At 53.7% G+C, this 12199-nt stretch overlaps 1 protein-coding gene across 6 annotated transcripts in view; it reads right to left on the bottom strand.

The window, feature by feature from the left end:
• LOC105470761 (tyrosine kinase non receptor 2) overlaps positions 1-7962 on the bottom strand; it is a 45002-nt gene extending 37040 nt beyond the window's left edge. For 4 of the 6 annotated variants that reach the window (XM_071090560.1, XM_011722985.3, XM_071090554.1 and 1 more), the window contains exon 1: positions 7818-7961. The gene's annotated coding sequence lies outside the window, so the exon portion shown is untranslated. Of the gene's footprint in view, positions 1-7817 lie in introns of all 6 variants that reach the window. The other 2 variants (XR_011619487.1, XM_071090558.1) reach the window with 1 other exon arrangement.
• Positions 7963-12199: the final 4237 nt, after the last annotated feature.

A 12199-nucleotide genomic window follows, 5' to 3' on the forward strand; every position in this document is an offset into this window, starting at 1 on the left:
CTAAGCAAGAGCCCAGAGCTGAAGGGCCCTATTGTTGGCCCTGGAGGTGAAGTGTGGAAAGAAGGAGTGGAGAGTGGATGCCAGAGCTGGGAACTGAACATTCAGGCTACAAGATGCACTGCCCACCCCCTCAGGACCACGTCTACACCAAGACCCAGGAGCCGGAACATGTCATCTAGGGCAGGCCGGAGGGCCCAGGAAAGCCTGGGAGCGAGAGAAATGTCTGGGGCTTCACATCCTACACCTTAAATCCCACTGGATCCTGCTCACCATTTGACCCTTGAAGAGCCTGGGACCCTCAAAGGGGAAGGGGCTTGCCTGGTCCAAGGCACTAGGAAGCTGTCATCGGGAATGGAGGCTCAGCATCCGGGGGAGGGCAAATGTTAGGGGAATGTGACTCTCTTCTGGCCATGGGGTCGGGGAAGAGCCCTGCCAAGGTCAGGGGACCAGAGAAGAGGCCCTGCCTCACTGGCAGACACAGTATACAGGAGACAGAGAGAAACAAGAGTCCAACGTTGTTACCTCCAGCTGCGGCTCCCAGGAGGTACAGCCGCCGAGGAGAGGGACCAGGGAAAACCTCTCCCCTCTCGCCTTCCTTAGACACCCGCCATGCACCCCACATGCCCACCTGATGCCAGTTTCTGGGGGAATATGAGGGAGCAGAAGTCAGAGCCTGGGTCCTCAGGAAGACACCCTGCGCCAGCTCCACTAAGACAGACTCTTCACTGGCTGACGGAAAACCCGCCTGACAACCCCAGATCATCCCCATTTTACGAAGGCGGGAACAAGCTCTGGAGAGGCGGCCAGGAGCACCCAGAGAGTAGAAGGTAAAGCTGGAATTCAGCCCATTCAGGACTGTACTGCTTGGTCCAAGGATGTGGGCCCACAGAGGTCACGGCAGACGTCTTCTAACCCACATCAGACTCGCTGAGTAGATACCACGTCATTCGCTAACGCTGAGTGAATGCATGGATTCTGGGAGGAAGGCTAAAGAAGGGACAGGGGTTCCATGGAAAAAACAGTAGATTCCACACAGTGTCAGTCCTTCCTGAAACCTCACCAGACCTACAATTAAAAAAGAATGTTTTGAACGTCACCAGCCCCTAGGGAGCGGGGAGAATGGTAGAGGGAAAAACCACCACAAAACTTGGGAAGCTGGAAAGCAGACAGGCTAGTGGCAGTTGAGAGCTGACCAAGAAAATCACAAATCCCAGTGTGAGAGACGCTTAACCGATCCCACTGAATCCTCAAAAGCCCAGGAACAGGCAGCCCCAGAAGCCTCTGGAAGAAGCGGTGAGTGTCAGAAGGGCAATGCTAAAATACAGGGGATTACTGAAAAGCTATTTAAGAGTTAGTAAGGAGTTAGTAAGGACCAGGCACGATGGCTCACGCCTGTAATCCCAGCACTGTGGGAGGCCGAGGTGGGCGAATCACTTGAGGTCAGGAGTTCATGACCAGCCTGGCCAACATGGTGAAACCCCATCTCCACTAAAAATACAAAAGTTAGCTGGGCGTGGTGGCAGGTGCCTGTCATCCCAGCTACTCGGGAGGCTGAGGCAGGAGAATTGCTTGAACCCGGGAGGCAGAAGTTGCAGCAAGCAGAGATTGCGCCACTGCACTCCAGCCTGGGCGACAGCCAGATTCTATCTCAAAAAAAAAAAAAAAGCACCTCTCGGCAAAGTAGGAATTAAAGGGAGCTTTTGCAACCTGGTAAAGATCAGATATGAAAAATCTATAGCTAATACCACATTTTTGTTTTGTTTTGTGAGACAGTTTCGCTCTGTCACCCAGAGTGGAGTACAATGGTACAATCTAGGCTCACTGCAACCTCCACCTCCTGAGTCCAAGCGATTCTTGTGCCTTGGCCTCCCAAGTAGCTGGGATTACAGGCATGCACCACCACGGACCCAGCTAGTTTTTGTATTTTGCATAGAGACAGGGTTTCACCACGTTGCCCAGGCTTGTCTTGAACTTGTGACCTCAGGTGATCTGCCCACCTCGGCCTCCCAAAGTGCTGGGATTATAGGCGTGAGCCACCGCGCCTGGCCAGCTAACATCACTTTTTTTTTTTTTTTTGAGACAGAGTCGGAATGCAGTGGCGCAATCTCGGCTCACTGCAACCTCCGCCTCCCAGGTTCAAGGAATTCTCCTGCCTCAGCCTCCCGAGTAGCTGGGACTACAGGCACCCACGACCACGCCCGGCTAATTTTTTGTATTTTTAGTGGAAACGGGGTTTCACCATGTTAGCCAGGAGGGTCTCGATCTCTTGACCTCGTGATCTGCACACCTCAGCCTCTGAAAGTATTGGGATTACAGGCGTGAGCCGCCGCGCCCGGCCAGCTAGCACCACTCTTAATGGCGAGAGACTAAATGCATTCATTCCCTAGAAGATCAGAAACAAGGTATATATTCTCCTCTTCAACATTATACTAGATGAGGCTGGGCTTGGTGGCCCACCCCCATAATCCCAGCACTTTGGGAGGCGGAGGCGGGCAGGTCACCTGAGGTCAGGAGTTCGAGACCAGCCTGGCCAACATGGTGAAACCCCATCTCTACCAAAGATACAAAAATTAGCCGGGTGTGATGGCGGGCGCCTGTAATCCCAGCTACTCAGGAGTCTGAGGCAGGAGAATCGCTTGAACCCAGGAGGCGGAGGTTGCAGTGAGCTAAGATCGTGCCACTGCAGTCCAGCCTGGGCAACAAGCACAAAACTCCATCTCAAAACAACAACAACAACATTACACCAGAGGATCCAGCCAGTGTAATCAGGCAAGAAAAAGAAATAACAGGCATAAAGATCAGAAAGGAAGAAGTAAAACTGTTCATTAGCAGATGACATGGTGCTCTATGTAGAAACTCCAACGGAAGTTACAAAAAAGCTTACTAGAACTAACAAGTCAATTTAGCAAGACAGCAGGATTCAAGCTCAAAATACAAAAATCAATGGTATTTACATATACTAGCAACAAACAACTGGAAAGTGAAGTTTAAACAAAGGTACCATCTTATAATAGCATTACTGATAAGAGCCAAAAGGTGAAAGCCGCTTGGGCCAGGAGTTGGAGACCAGCCTGGGCAACATGGCAAAATCCCATCTCTACAGAAAATTCCCCCCCAAAAAAAAAAAAAAAAATTAGCCAGGCATGGTGGTACACACTGTAGTCCCAGCTACCCAGGAGGCTGAGGTGGGAGGATCACCTGAGCCCAGGAAGTTGAGGCTGCAGTTAGCCATGATCACACTACTGCTCTCGGGCCTGGGAGACAGAGTGAGACCCTGTTTTAGAAAAAAAAAAAAAAAAGGTGAAAGCAATCCAAGTGAATGGATAAACAAAAAGGGGTATATTCATAAAACAGAATATGATTTACTCTTTAAAAAGAAGAAAATTCTGACATATGCTGCCATATAAATGAATCTTGAATAGGCTACGCCGAAGTGAAATAAGCCAGTCACAAAAGAACAAACACTGTAAAATTATCCTTCTATGAGGCACCTAGAGGAGCCAAATTCTTAGAGTCAGAAGGCAGAACGTTGGTTCTCAGGGGCTGAGAGAAAAGGGAATGGGAAGTTACCATTTAATAGGTACAGTTTCAGTTTCACAAGATGAAAAAAGTCCTAGAGATGGAGGCTGGGGATGGCTATGCAACAGTATGATGTATTTACCACCATTTCAGATGGTTAAAATGGTAGTATATTATGTATATTTTACCAAAACTAAAAGTTTTTAAAAATAAAAAAAAATACTACCAAGAAAAACCAGTATCATTGGCAATAGCATAAAAATAGGTACTATTTAAGGATATGTTCAATAAAAGATGGAAAAGACTGATATACCAAAAACTACAAAGCACTGCTGAGAGACAGTAAAGAAAACCTAGATAAATACAGAGACATACACTGTTCACCGGTCAGAAGGCTCCATACTGCTAACCTATCAGTTCTTCCCAAATTGATCATAATCCCAATCAAAATTCCAGCAGGCTTTTTTGTAGAAATTGACAAACTAATTCTAAAATGTACGTGGAAGTACAAAGAACCCAGAATAGCTAAAGCAATTCTGAAAAGACAAAACCAAGTTTGAGATCTTACCCGATTTCAAGACTTACTATGGTTTATAAACCCACAGTAATCAAGATAGTGCAATACTGGGATAAAGACAGACAATTGATCAATGGAACAAAACAGAATCCAGAATTAGACACACATAAACAATTGATTTTTTTATTTTTCTTTTTGAGACGGAGTCTCACACTGTTGCCCAGGCTGGAGTGCAGTGGCGCAATCTCAGCTCACTGTAACTTCCGCCTCCCGGGTTCAAGCAATTCTCCCGCCTCAGCCTCCCAAAGAGCTGGGATTGATTACAGGTGCCCGCCACCACGCCAGGCTAATTTTTTGTATTTTTTAGTAGAGATGGCGTTCCACTATGTTCACCAGATTGGCCTTGAACTCCTGACCTCGTGATCCACCCGCCTCGGCCTCCCAAAGCACTGGGATTACAGGCCTGAGCCACCGCGCCCGGCCAACAATTGATTTTTGACAAAGATTCAAAGGCAATTCAGTGGAGAGACCCATCTTCTTAACAAATGGTGCTACTAGATCAGTTAGATCTCTACATGCAAAAAACTGGACATTAATTCACACCTTGTACCACATACAAAAATTAGCCCCAAATGAATCCTAGATTTCACTGTAAAACCCAAAACTATAAAATGGCTATAAGAAAACACAGGGGAAGGCCGGGCGCGGTGGCTCAAACCTGTAATCCCAGCACTTTGGGAGGCCGAGACGGGCGGATCACGAGGTCAGAAGATCGAGACCATCCTGGCTAACACGGTGAAACCCCGTCTCTACTAAAAAATACAAAAAACTAGCCGGGCGAGGTGGCGGGTGCCTGTAGTCCCAGCTACTCGGGAGGCTGAGGCAGGAGAATGGCGTGAACCCGGGAGGCGGAGCTTGCAGTGAGCTGAGATCCGGCCACTGCACTCCAGCCTGGGCAACAGAGCAAGACTCCGTCTCAAAAAAAAAAAAAAAAAAAGAAAACACAGGGGAAAACTGTTGTGACTCTGGGTCAGACAAAGATTTCTTGGACATGACACCAAAAATGCAATCCACAAAGTAATAAATTAGTAAATTAATCAAAATTTAAAACTTCTCTTTCAAAACACACCATTTTGCATCACTGATCATGATAATTTTTTTAGAAGGCATTGTTAAGAGAATCAAAATACAAGCCACAAGCTGGAAGAAAAGATTTGCAAATCACATACCTGATAAAAGGCTTATATCCAGAATATATCAAGAACTCTTCAGAACTCAACATGAAAAAAACCCACACAATTAAAAACAGGCAAACAATCTGAACAGACACATCACCAAAGACATATATATGGCAAATGAGCACATCAGAAGATGCTTAACAACATGAGTCATTAGGAAACACAAATGAAAATCATAATGAGATACCACCAGACATGAGAATGTCTGAAATTAGACACTGACCATATGACGGTGTGGGCATATCAAAGACGTGGACAAACCACAACCCTCAGACACAGCGGGTGAGTATATAAAATGTACAACCACTTTGGAAAACAGTCTGGCAGTTTCTTAAAGGTTAAATGTATACCTACCACATGACCCAGCCATTCCAGTCCTAGGGATTTACCTAAGATAAATAAAAGCATACATCCATACAAAGACTAACAAAAGAGTTCAGAGCAGCTTTCTCTGAAAACCCATCAACAGGTCAACGGGTAAACAGACTGGCACACGTGTGCAATGAACTGTTGATATGTGCAACCATGTGAACCAACTCCAAAACACTTCTGTTGAATGAAAGACGGGATTCCGTTTACAGTAAATGCTGCAAACTCAGATACAGTGACAGAAAGTAGACCAGCCTGTTACCTGGGGTAGGAGATAGCAGCAGAAGGGGGGATGGAGGGATTCCACAAGCAAACTTTTGGGGACTGGGGAATAAGGGGGATGTTCACTATCTTGACGGTGGGGGTGGTTTCACGGGTGTATACATAGGCTACAACTTATTAAATTGTATGTTTTAAATATGCTCAGTTTACCATATGTCATTATATCTCAATAAAGCTGTTACTTAAATCAAACAAAAAGAAACACTGCATCTTCTAGACAAAGCACAAGGTGGGGGCTAATCTCAGGCTCAGGGGCCAGAGGGAAGAGTCTGACCCTTCCTCCCCAACGTCTGCTGGGCTCCTGGGAGGTGGGCACCAGGCTCCAAAGGGCCTGAGGTTTCTTCACTCAGGACACTGCAGGGGAAGCCCTGGTCCACCGCACACACCAGGAAACTGAAACCTAAAGACACTATGCTGCCCAAGGAAGTTGCACAGCTTGTAAGCGATATAACCAGATCAAAAGCAATCTGTGTGATGCCAAGGCCTTTCTCCCATTCATCTACCACAAGTTCAAAAACGTCGACCTGAAATAAGCAGGTGAAGATGTGTGTTGTGTGTATGCGTTTAAAACAGACAGTTCCCTCCACTGAAGCCAGACACTGAGAGCCACTCTGGCCATTCCAGAAGCGTCGGGCACCGTGGGCACAGCAGCTGAACTTCCGGTGCATGAGTGTTCGGGCAGCAGCGCGACAGGCATGGGATGAAGCTGACAGGCGAGTTTGAGTATGAGGAGTAGGCTAACCGGCTCCTCCAGCAGCTACCTCCAGCACCACTCCCTCTGCCCCCATAGGAGAGCAGCCAGTCTGGTTCGGGACAGGGGCCTGGGACCATCTGACTCAGAGCCACACCTCGGGCTGGGGCAGAGAGGGGTCCTAGCTAAGGCCCTGGGCAGGCAGCAACCCTGCACCCATCCCCACCCAGGGGCAGGGGAAGCAAGAACCTGACAGTGCCAGGTAAGAGGTGAACAGCTCTAGGAGAGTAAGGCCCACAAGCAGCCCTCCAGGCCGCCCTGGGAGCACCACACGGAATGAGTAGGTCTGGCACTCAGGCCATGATGCAGTCAACAAGAAGCCAAATACAGCCCCCACCCTTGGCCCCTACAAGCCCTACCTCTAGACTGGGCTGGGCGCTCCTGCCCTGACAGGTGCAGAGCCCACGATACCACGGCGGCCCATCTGCAAACCTCCCCACGGTGGGGCCGCAGAGGCAGCCCAGAGTCCTCTGCTGCAGATGCACCCTCCTCTCCCGCCCCGCTCACGCTGGGGTCATGAAGTCCCACCCAGAGAGTCGCTCTCCCACCTTCTGCCCACTAATCATCCTTGGCTCTGGGCCCTCAGGGTAAATCAGCTGTGACAGGACGGCGTGGCAGGAGCGGGTCAGGCTCGTGCCGTGTCCAAGCCACTAGCTGTCACACTCACATCTCAGCTCACGTGACCAACAGGGTTACAAGATAAGGTTCTGTTAATCCCACGCTGCTCTCTTCCCTTCTGTGGGACGTGTTTTGAGGACTTGAGGCAACCTGTGCTGACTGCACCAAGCAGAGCAAATACCATGGATGCACCCTACTGCCACCGAGGGGCAGGTGGAGGGGTGACCGTCCTGTAGCTCCTCCCTGGGGCTACCCCTCTCTTCCCTCTGCACAGACCTGGCAGCCACCCAGACGTCCCGCGAGCTGCCTAGACTCTAAGAAGATGCCCCATCACTCCAACTACCATACACGGTACTGCGGGGGAGAGGTCCTGCCTCGCAGCGGAAAAGTGCACTGCTTCCTCCCCCCAGGGATGAGAGGCCGAGAGAACGAGGGCAGTGTGGAGACTACCCTCTCGCCAGTGACCTGCAGCTTCTCGCTTCCAAGCACACCAACTCCAGCTAAGAGAACTGGGCTTCCTTACCTGCCGCCTTCCGCTGCCTCCCCGCAGACACAGCTTCAGCGATGCCCAGGCTGAGCGAGCAGAAGACGTTCCCGCGGGCCGGGCCTACCCTCAGGCAGTGGCTCGCAGATCTCCCCGGTTCCCCGCACTCTTCTGTGCCCGACTCCCCACGCCCCTACATCCTGCGTTCCCTTCAGCTCCGGAGGCACCGTGGGGCCCGGGCGGCGGTCTGCCAGTCACCACCTCCTCCTCCGCCGGCGCCTCCGGGTCCTGAGCCCCTCGCCGGGTCCCTCCCCCTCCTGGGGCTCCTTTCCGTCTAGGTAGGTTTCCTGGACAGCCCGCACCACCTGTCCCTCCTGCACTCCGGGCAGCCAATTCGCCTCCTGCACCCCCAGGCGCCCCTCGCCCGCAGGCCCCCGAGGCCCCACCGGCCTTGCCCTCCCCACCAGCTCCGGGCGGCTTCGGCGCTCCGGGGCCGCCCCCAGGACCACCGCCTCCCGCCCCACGCTCTCCCACTGCCGCTCCCCCAGTTCGCCGGAACTTTCCGGCCCCTCCCCGCGCTCGCGGGGGCCTTCCCCGGCCTCGGGCGCCGGCTCGGGCTGCTGCAGCAGCCTCCGCGGGCTCCCCTCTCCGCGCTCCTGCACCCCGGCCCGGGCCTCGCCGCGCTCCTGCACTGCGGGGCTGCCTCCGCCCTTCTCCTGGTGCTGCCCGCGGGGCCCCAGCCCCTCCTCCTGCGCCACAGGCCAGCCCGCCGAGCCCGTCCACCGCGGAGGGCGCCCCCAGTCCGCGCCGTCCGGCGGCCCCCACACCACCCCCCGGCTGGGCTCGTGGCCGCGGCCGCCGCGCTCCTGCAGCCCCGGGCCCACCCCGCCCTCCTCCTGCACGGCCGGGCCCACCCCGCCCCGCTCCTCCACGCCGAGCTTCAGCCCGCGGAGCTGCTGCGGGCCCCAGCTGAGAACCCCGACGCGCTGCGGCTGCTGCTCCGGCAGCGCGGGGCTCAGCCCGCCGCGCTCCTCCTGCTCGCCCCGCCGGGGGCCCTCGACCGGCTCGGCCCAGCGCACTCGCTTGCCCCCCAGAGGCCGCGCGCTCCCGCCCCTCCAGATGGTGCTGCCCTCGGCGCCCGCTCACACCGCCCGCCCGCCCCGGCCTCCCCGCCCGCCCCGGGCCGCCCCCGAGTCCCGCGCCCGCCTCCCCGCCCTCGCCTCCGGGCGTCAACGTCGGCCCGCCGGGCTCCCGCCCCGCGCCGGCCCCCGCAGGTGAGCGCCCGCCCGCCCGCCGTCCCTCCTGCAGCGCGCCCCGAGCCCGCCTGCGCCTGCGCCGCCCCGGGGTGGGGTTGGGGGTCGGCCCGCCCCTTAAAGGGCCCGGCCTCGTCGCTCCGCCCCCGGCTCCGCCCCCAGCCTGCGGGCCCCACCCCGCTTTCCCCGCACCCCGGGCCCGGCCTGCGCCCTCCTGCGGTGCCGAGGGAAGTGGGGTGAGGAAGTCCCGCCGAGTCCTCATTCCGAGTAGCTGCCGTTGCACTGTGCGAGTGTGAAAGTCACTTCCACCCGGTCTCGGTGGTTTCAGCTCCGAAGTGAGGAGGTTGCACTGGAAGGTTTCTGGGGTCACTCCAGTGAGGCTGGGATTCTAGCCCTAATATCACCGTAGCAACCGAAAGGCCCAGACACCGGACCATCACCTCTCTTTCCCCGGGGCCAACGGAGGACTCCTGAAGGAGGGAGGGTTTGTCTCAGGCCTGACAATTCCTGATGAGGACTTGGGCAGAAATAGCCCCAGGCAAGGGGACCTTCATCATTCCTGCACTTGAGCGGTCTCCTCCCTGCCCCACCCCACCCCCCACCCCAGAAGGAGAAAACCCAGAGCTCTGATTCCCAGCGGCGGGGCAGCCTGCAGGCCCGGGTCCCAGCCCAAACGGAGGCGGCCCTGGGCAGCGGGCGCTTGGAACCCCAGGGCTCAGGGCCACTCAGCCCTTGTTACTGTCCCTCATCTAGAAGATGGGTGTAATAACAAAACAATTCGCTGTAGATGGCAAGCTCAGACGTTGGGAACTGTCGGGCTGGCTCTTTCTGCACTCACACTGTCCAGCAGTGGGCCCCAGGGCCATGGCCAGAGGGCAGTAGGGCAATGAGAAAGAGGTGGCTTCCGGAAACCTACGCGAGACCCCATCTGGGTGGATTTGGGTGGCGGTGCCTTGCCTGCGAGGTGGGCCGGGCAACTTTCTACTGAATTATCTGACACTGCAAGTAATGGCAGCCCTGCCCCAGGGAGCCCTGAGGCTGGGCCAGGACCACCCCCCTGTTGCCTGGCTTCAGGAAAGAAAGTGCGGCAGACAACAGATTTGGGAGAAGGAACCTGAGGAGGTTTTTTCCCAGTCTCCCTCACACTGCCTCAGTCATGGCCATTGCTAAGGCTCAGGGAGCCCAACTGTGCAAGGCCCTGCCCTCTGCACTTCTTCTCATCCAACCCCACAACAATCCAAGGAGAAACATAATGTCCCCATTTTACACGTGGTAGAACTGAGGTTCTACATGGCCAAGTGACTTGTTCAGCACCATACAGCTGGTAGTGGTGAAGCCAGGATTCAAATCCAGTTTTCCGACTCTAAAGTCCAAGTCACAGGCCGAGTGTGGTGGCTCACGCCTGTAATCCCAGCACTTTGGAGGCTGAGGAGGGCAAATCATTTGAGCTCATGAGTTCAAGACCAGCCTGGGCAACATGGCAAAACCCTGTCTCTACAAAAAAATACAAATATTAGCAGAGCATGGTGGCACGAACCTGTAATCCCAGCTACATGGGAGGCTGAGGTGGGAGGATCGCTTGAACCTGGGAGATGGAGGTTGCAGTGAATAAAGATCACACCACTGCACTCCTGCCTGGGCAATAGAGCCAGACCTCATCTCAAAAAAAAAAAAAAAAAAAAAAAAAAAAAAAATCTGAGGCACAAAATAGCAATGCCAAATCCAGGAGCCCTGCTTCAGGAAGCATCAGGACTAACCAGATTTTATTGGTCAATAGATGCAAACAACTGATTTAGAGCAAACTTCCCCTCCAGTAAATCAAGCTCCAAATCAAACAAAGCTAGGGGTCAAAGCGCCTCCACCGTGGTTGGTCCTGCTCCTAGGGCAGCCCAGTCCCCCATTTCCCCAGCCCCTCATCTCTCCAGTTTCCCTCAAGAAGCCAGAGTCACGCCCCCTATGACCTCTAGTGTAGGGTTATCTGGAGCTTTAGGTTCAGAGGAAAGAGTGAGGTCTCCTGCTCCCTTCCTCCCTCCCACCCTGTTCCTCACCAACTCCTGGACGGTCCCCACCATGGGGTTGAGCACTGGGGCTATGCTGGGATGTGTCCGTGACGCTGACCGTGGTGGCCAGAGAGACACCGAGGGAGACTGCTCTGCCACTAGGGAGCTGACATGAGGAATGAGCCCCAGACTAAAAACATAAGTCCCAGGAGATTTGGGAGGTGGCCACAGGGATAACCCCAACCCTCTAATTAACGTGCCTGAGCCAATCTCCTCTTACATCTGGGACTGCAGGAGAGCTGCCCACAGCAGAATGACTCGGCAAGAAGGGCTTGTCAGGTCTAGCTGGGAGCGGAGGTGGGCCAGGCTGCCAGAGGGAGGCTTTGGGTGGTGCCCTTAAGAATCTCCACCATGGGCGGTTTTGCACTGTGGGGTAAGCAAGAGGGCAAGGAAAGCCATTGCTGGGGAGCGGGCAGCCTGGCTCACACCTGCCGGCAGCTGCTAAGCCAAGAGCGGGTGGGTGCTGCTGAGGGGTTGGGCTTCCAGTTTGTTTGTTTTTATTTTTTTTTTTGAGATGGAGTTTCAGGCTTGTTGCCCAGGCTGGAGTGCAGTGGTGTAATCTCGGCTCACTGCAACCTCTGCCTCCCGGGTTCAAGCGATTCTCCTGCCTCAGCCTCCCTAGTAGTTGGGATTACAGGCACCCGCCACCACGTCCAGCTAATTTTTTGTATTTTTAGTAGAAATGGAGTTTCGTCATGTTGGCCAGGCTGGTTTTGAACTCCTGGCCTCAAGCAATCCACTCATCTCAGCCTCCCAAAGTGCTAGGATTACAGGCATGAGCCACTGCACACAGCTTGTTTTTAAATAAAGCAGTTTTAAAAACTACGGTTGCAAACTTTTAGTGGGAGGTAAATTGAATATGGTGGATTTTGAATGACTTTTTTTTTTTTTTCATGAAAGAGGATAATAATGGAATAAAAAATATAAGAATGTTTGGCCGGATGTGGTGGCTCACACCTGTAATCCCAGCACTTTGGGAGGCCGAGGCCGGCAGATCACCTGAGGTCAGAAGTTCGAGACTAGCCTGACCAACATGGTGAAACCCCGTCTCTACTAAAAATACAAAATTAGCCAGGCATGGTGGTGCATGCCTGTAATCGCAGCTACT

Source organism: Macaca nemestrina, chromosome 2 (assembly GCF_043159975.1).
Source record: "Macaca nemestrina isolate mMacNem1 chromosome 2, mMacNem.hap1, whole genome shotgun sequence".
Classification (NCBI taxonomy): domain Eukaryota; kingdom Metazoa; phylum Chordata; class Mammalia; order Primates; family Cercopithecidae; genus Macaca; species Macaca nemestrina.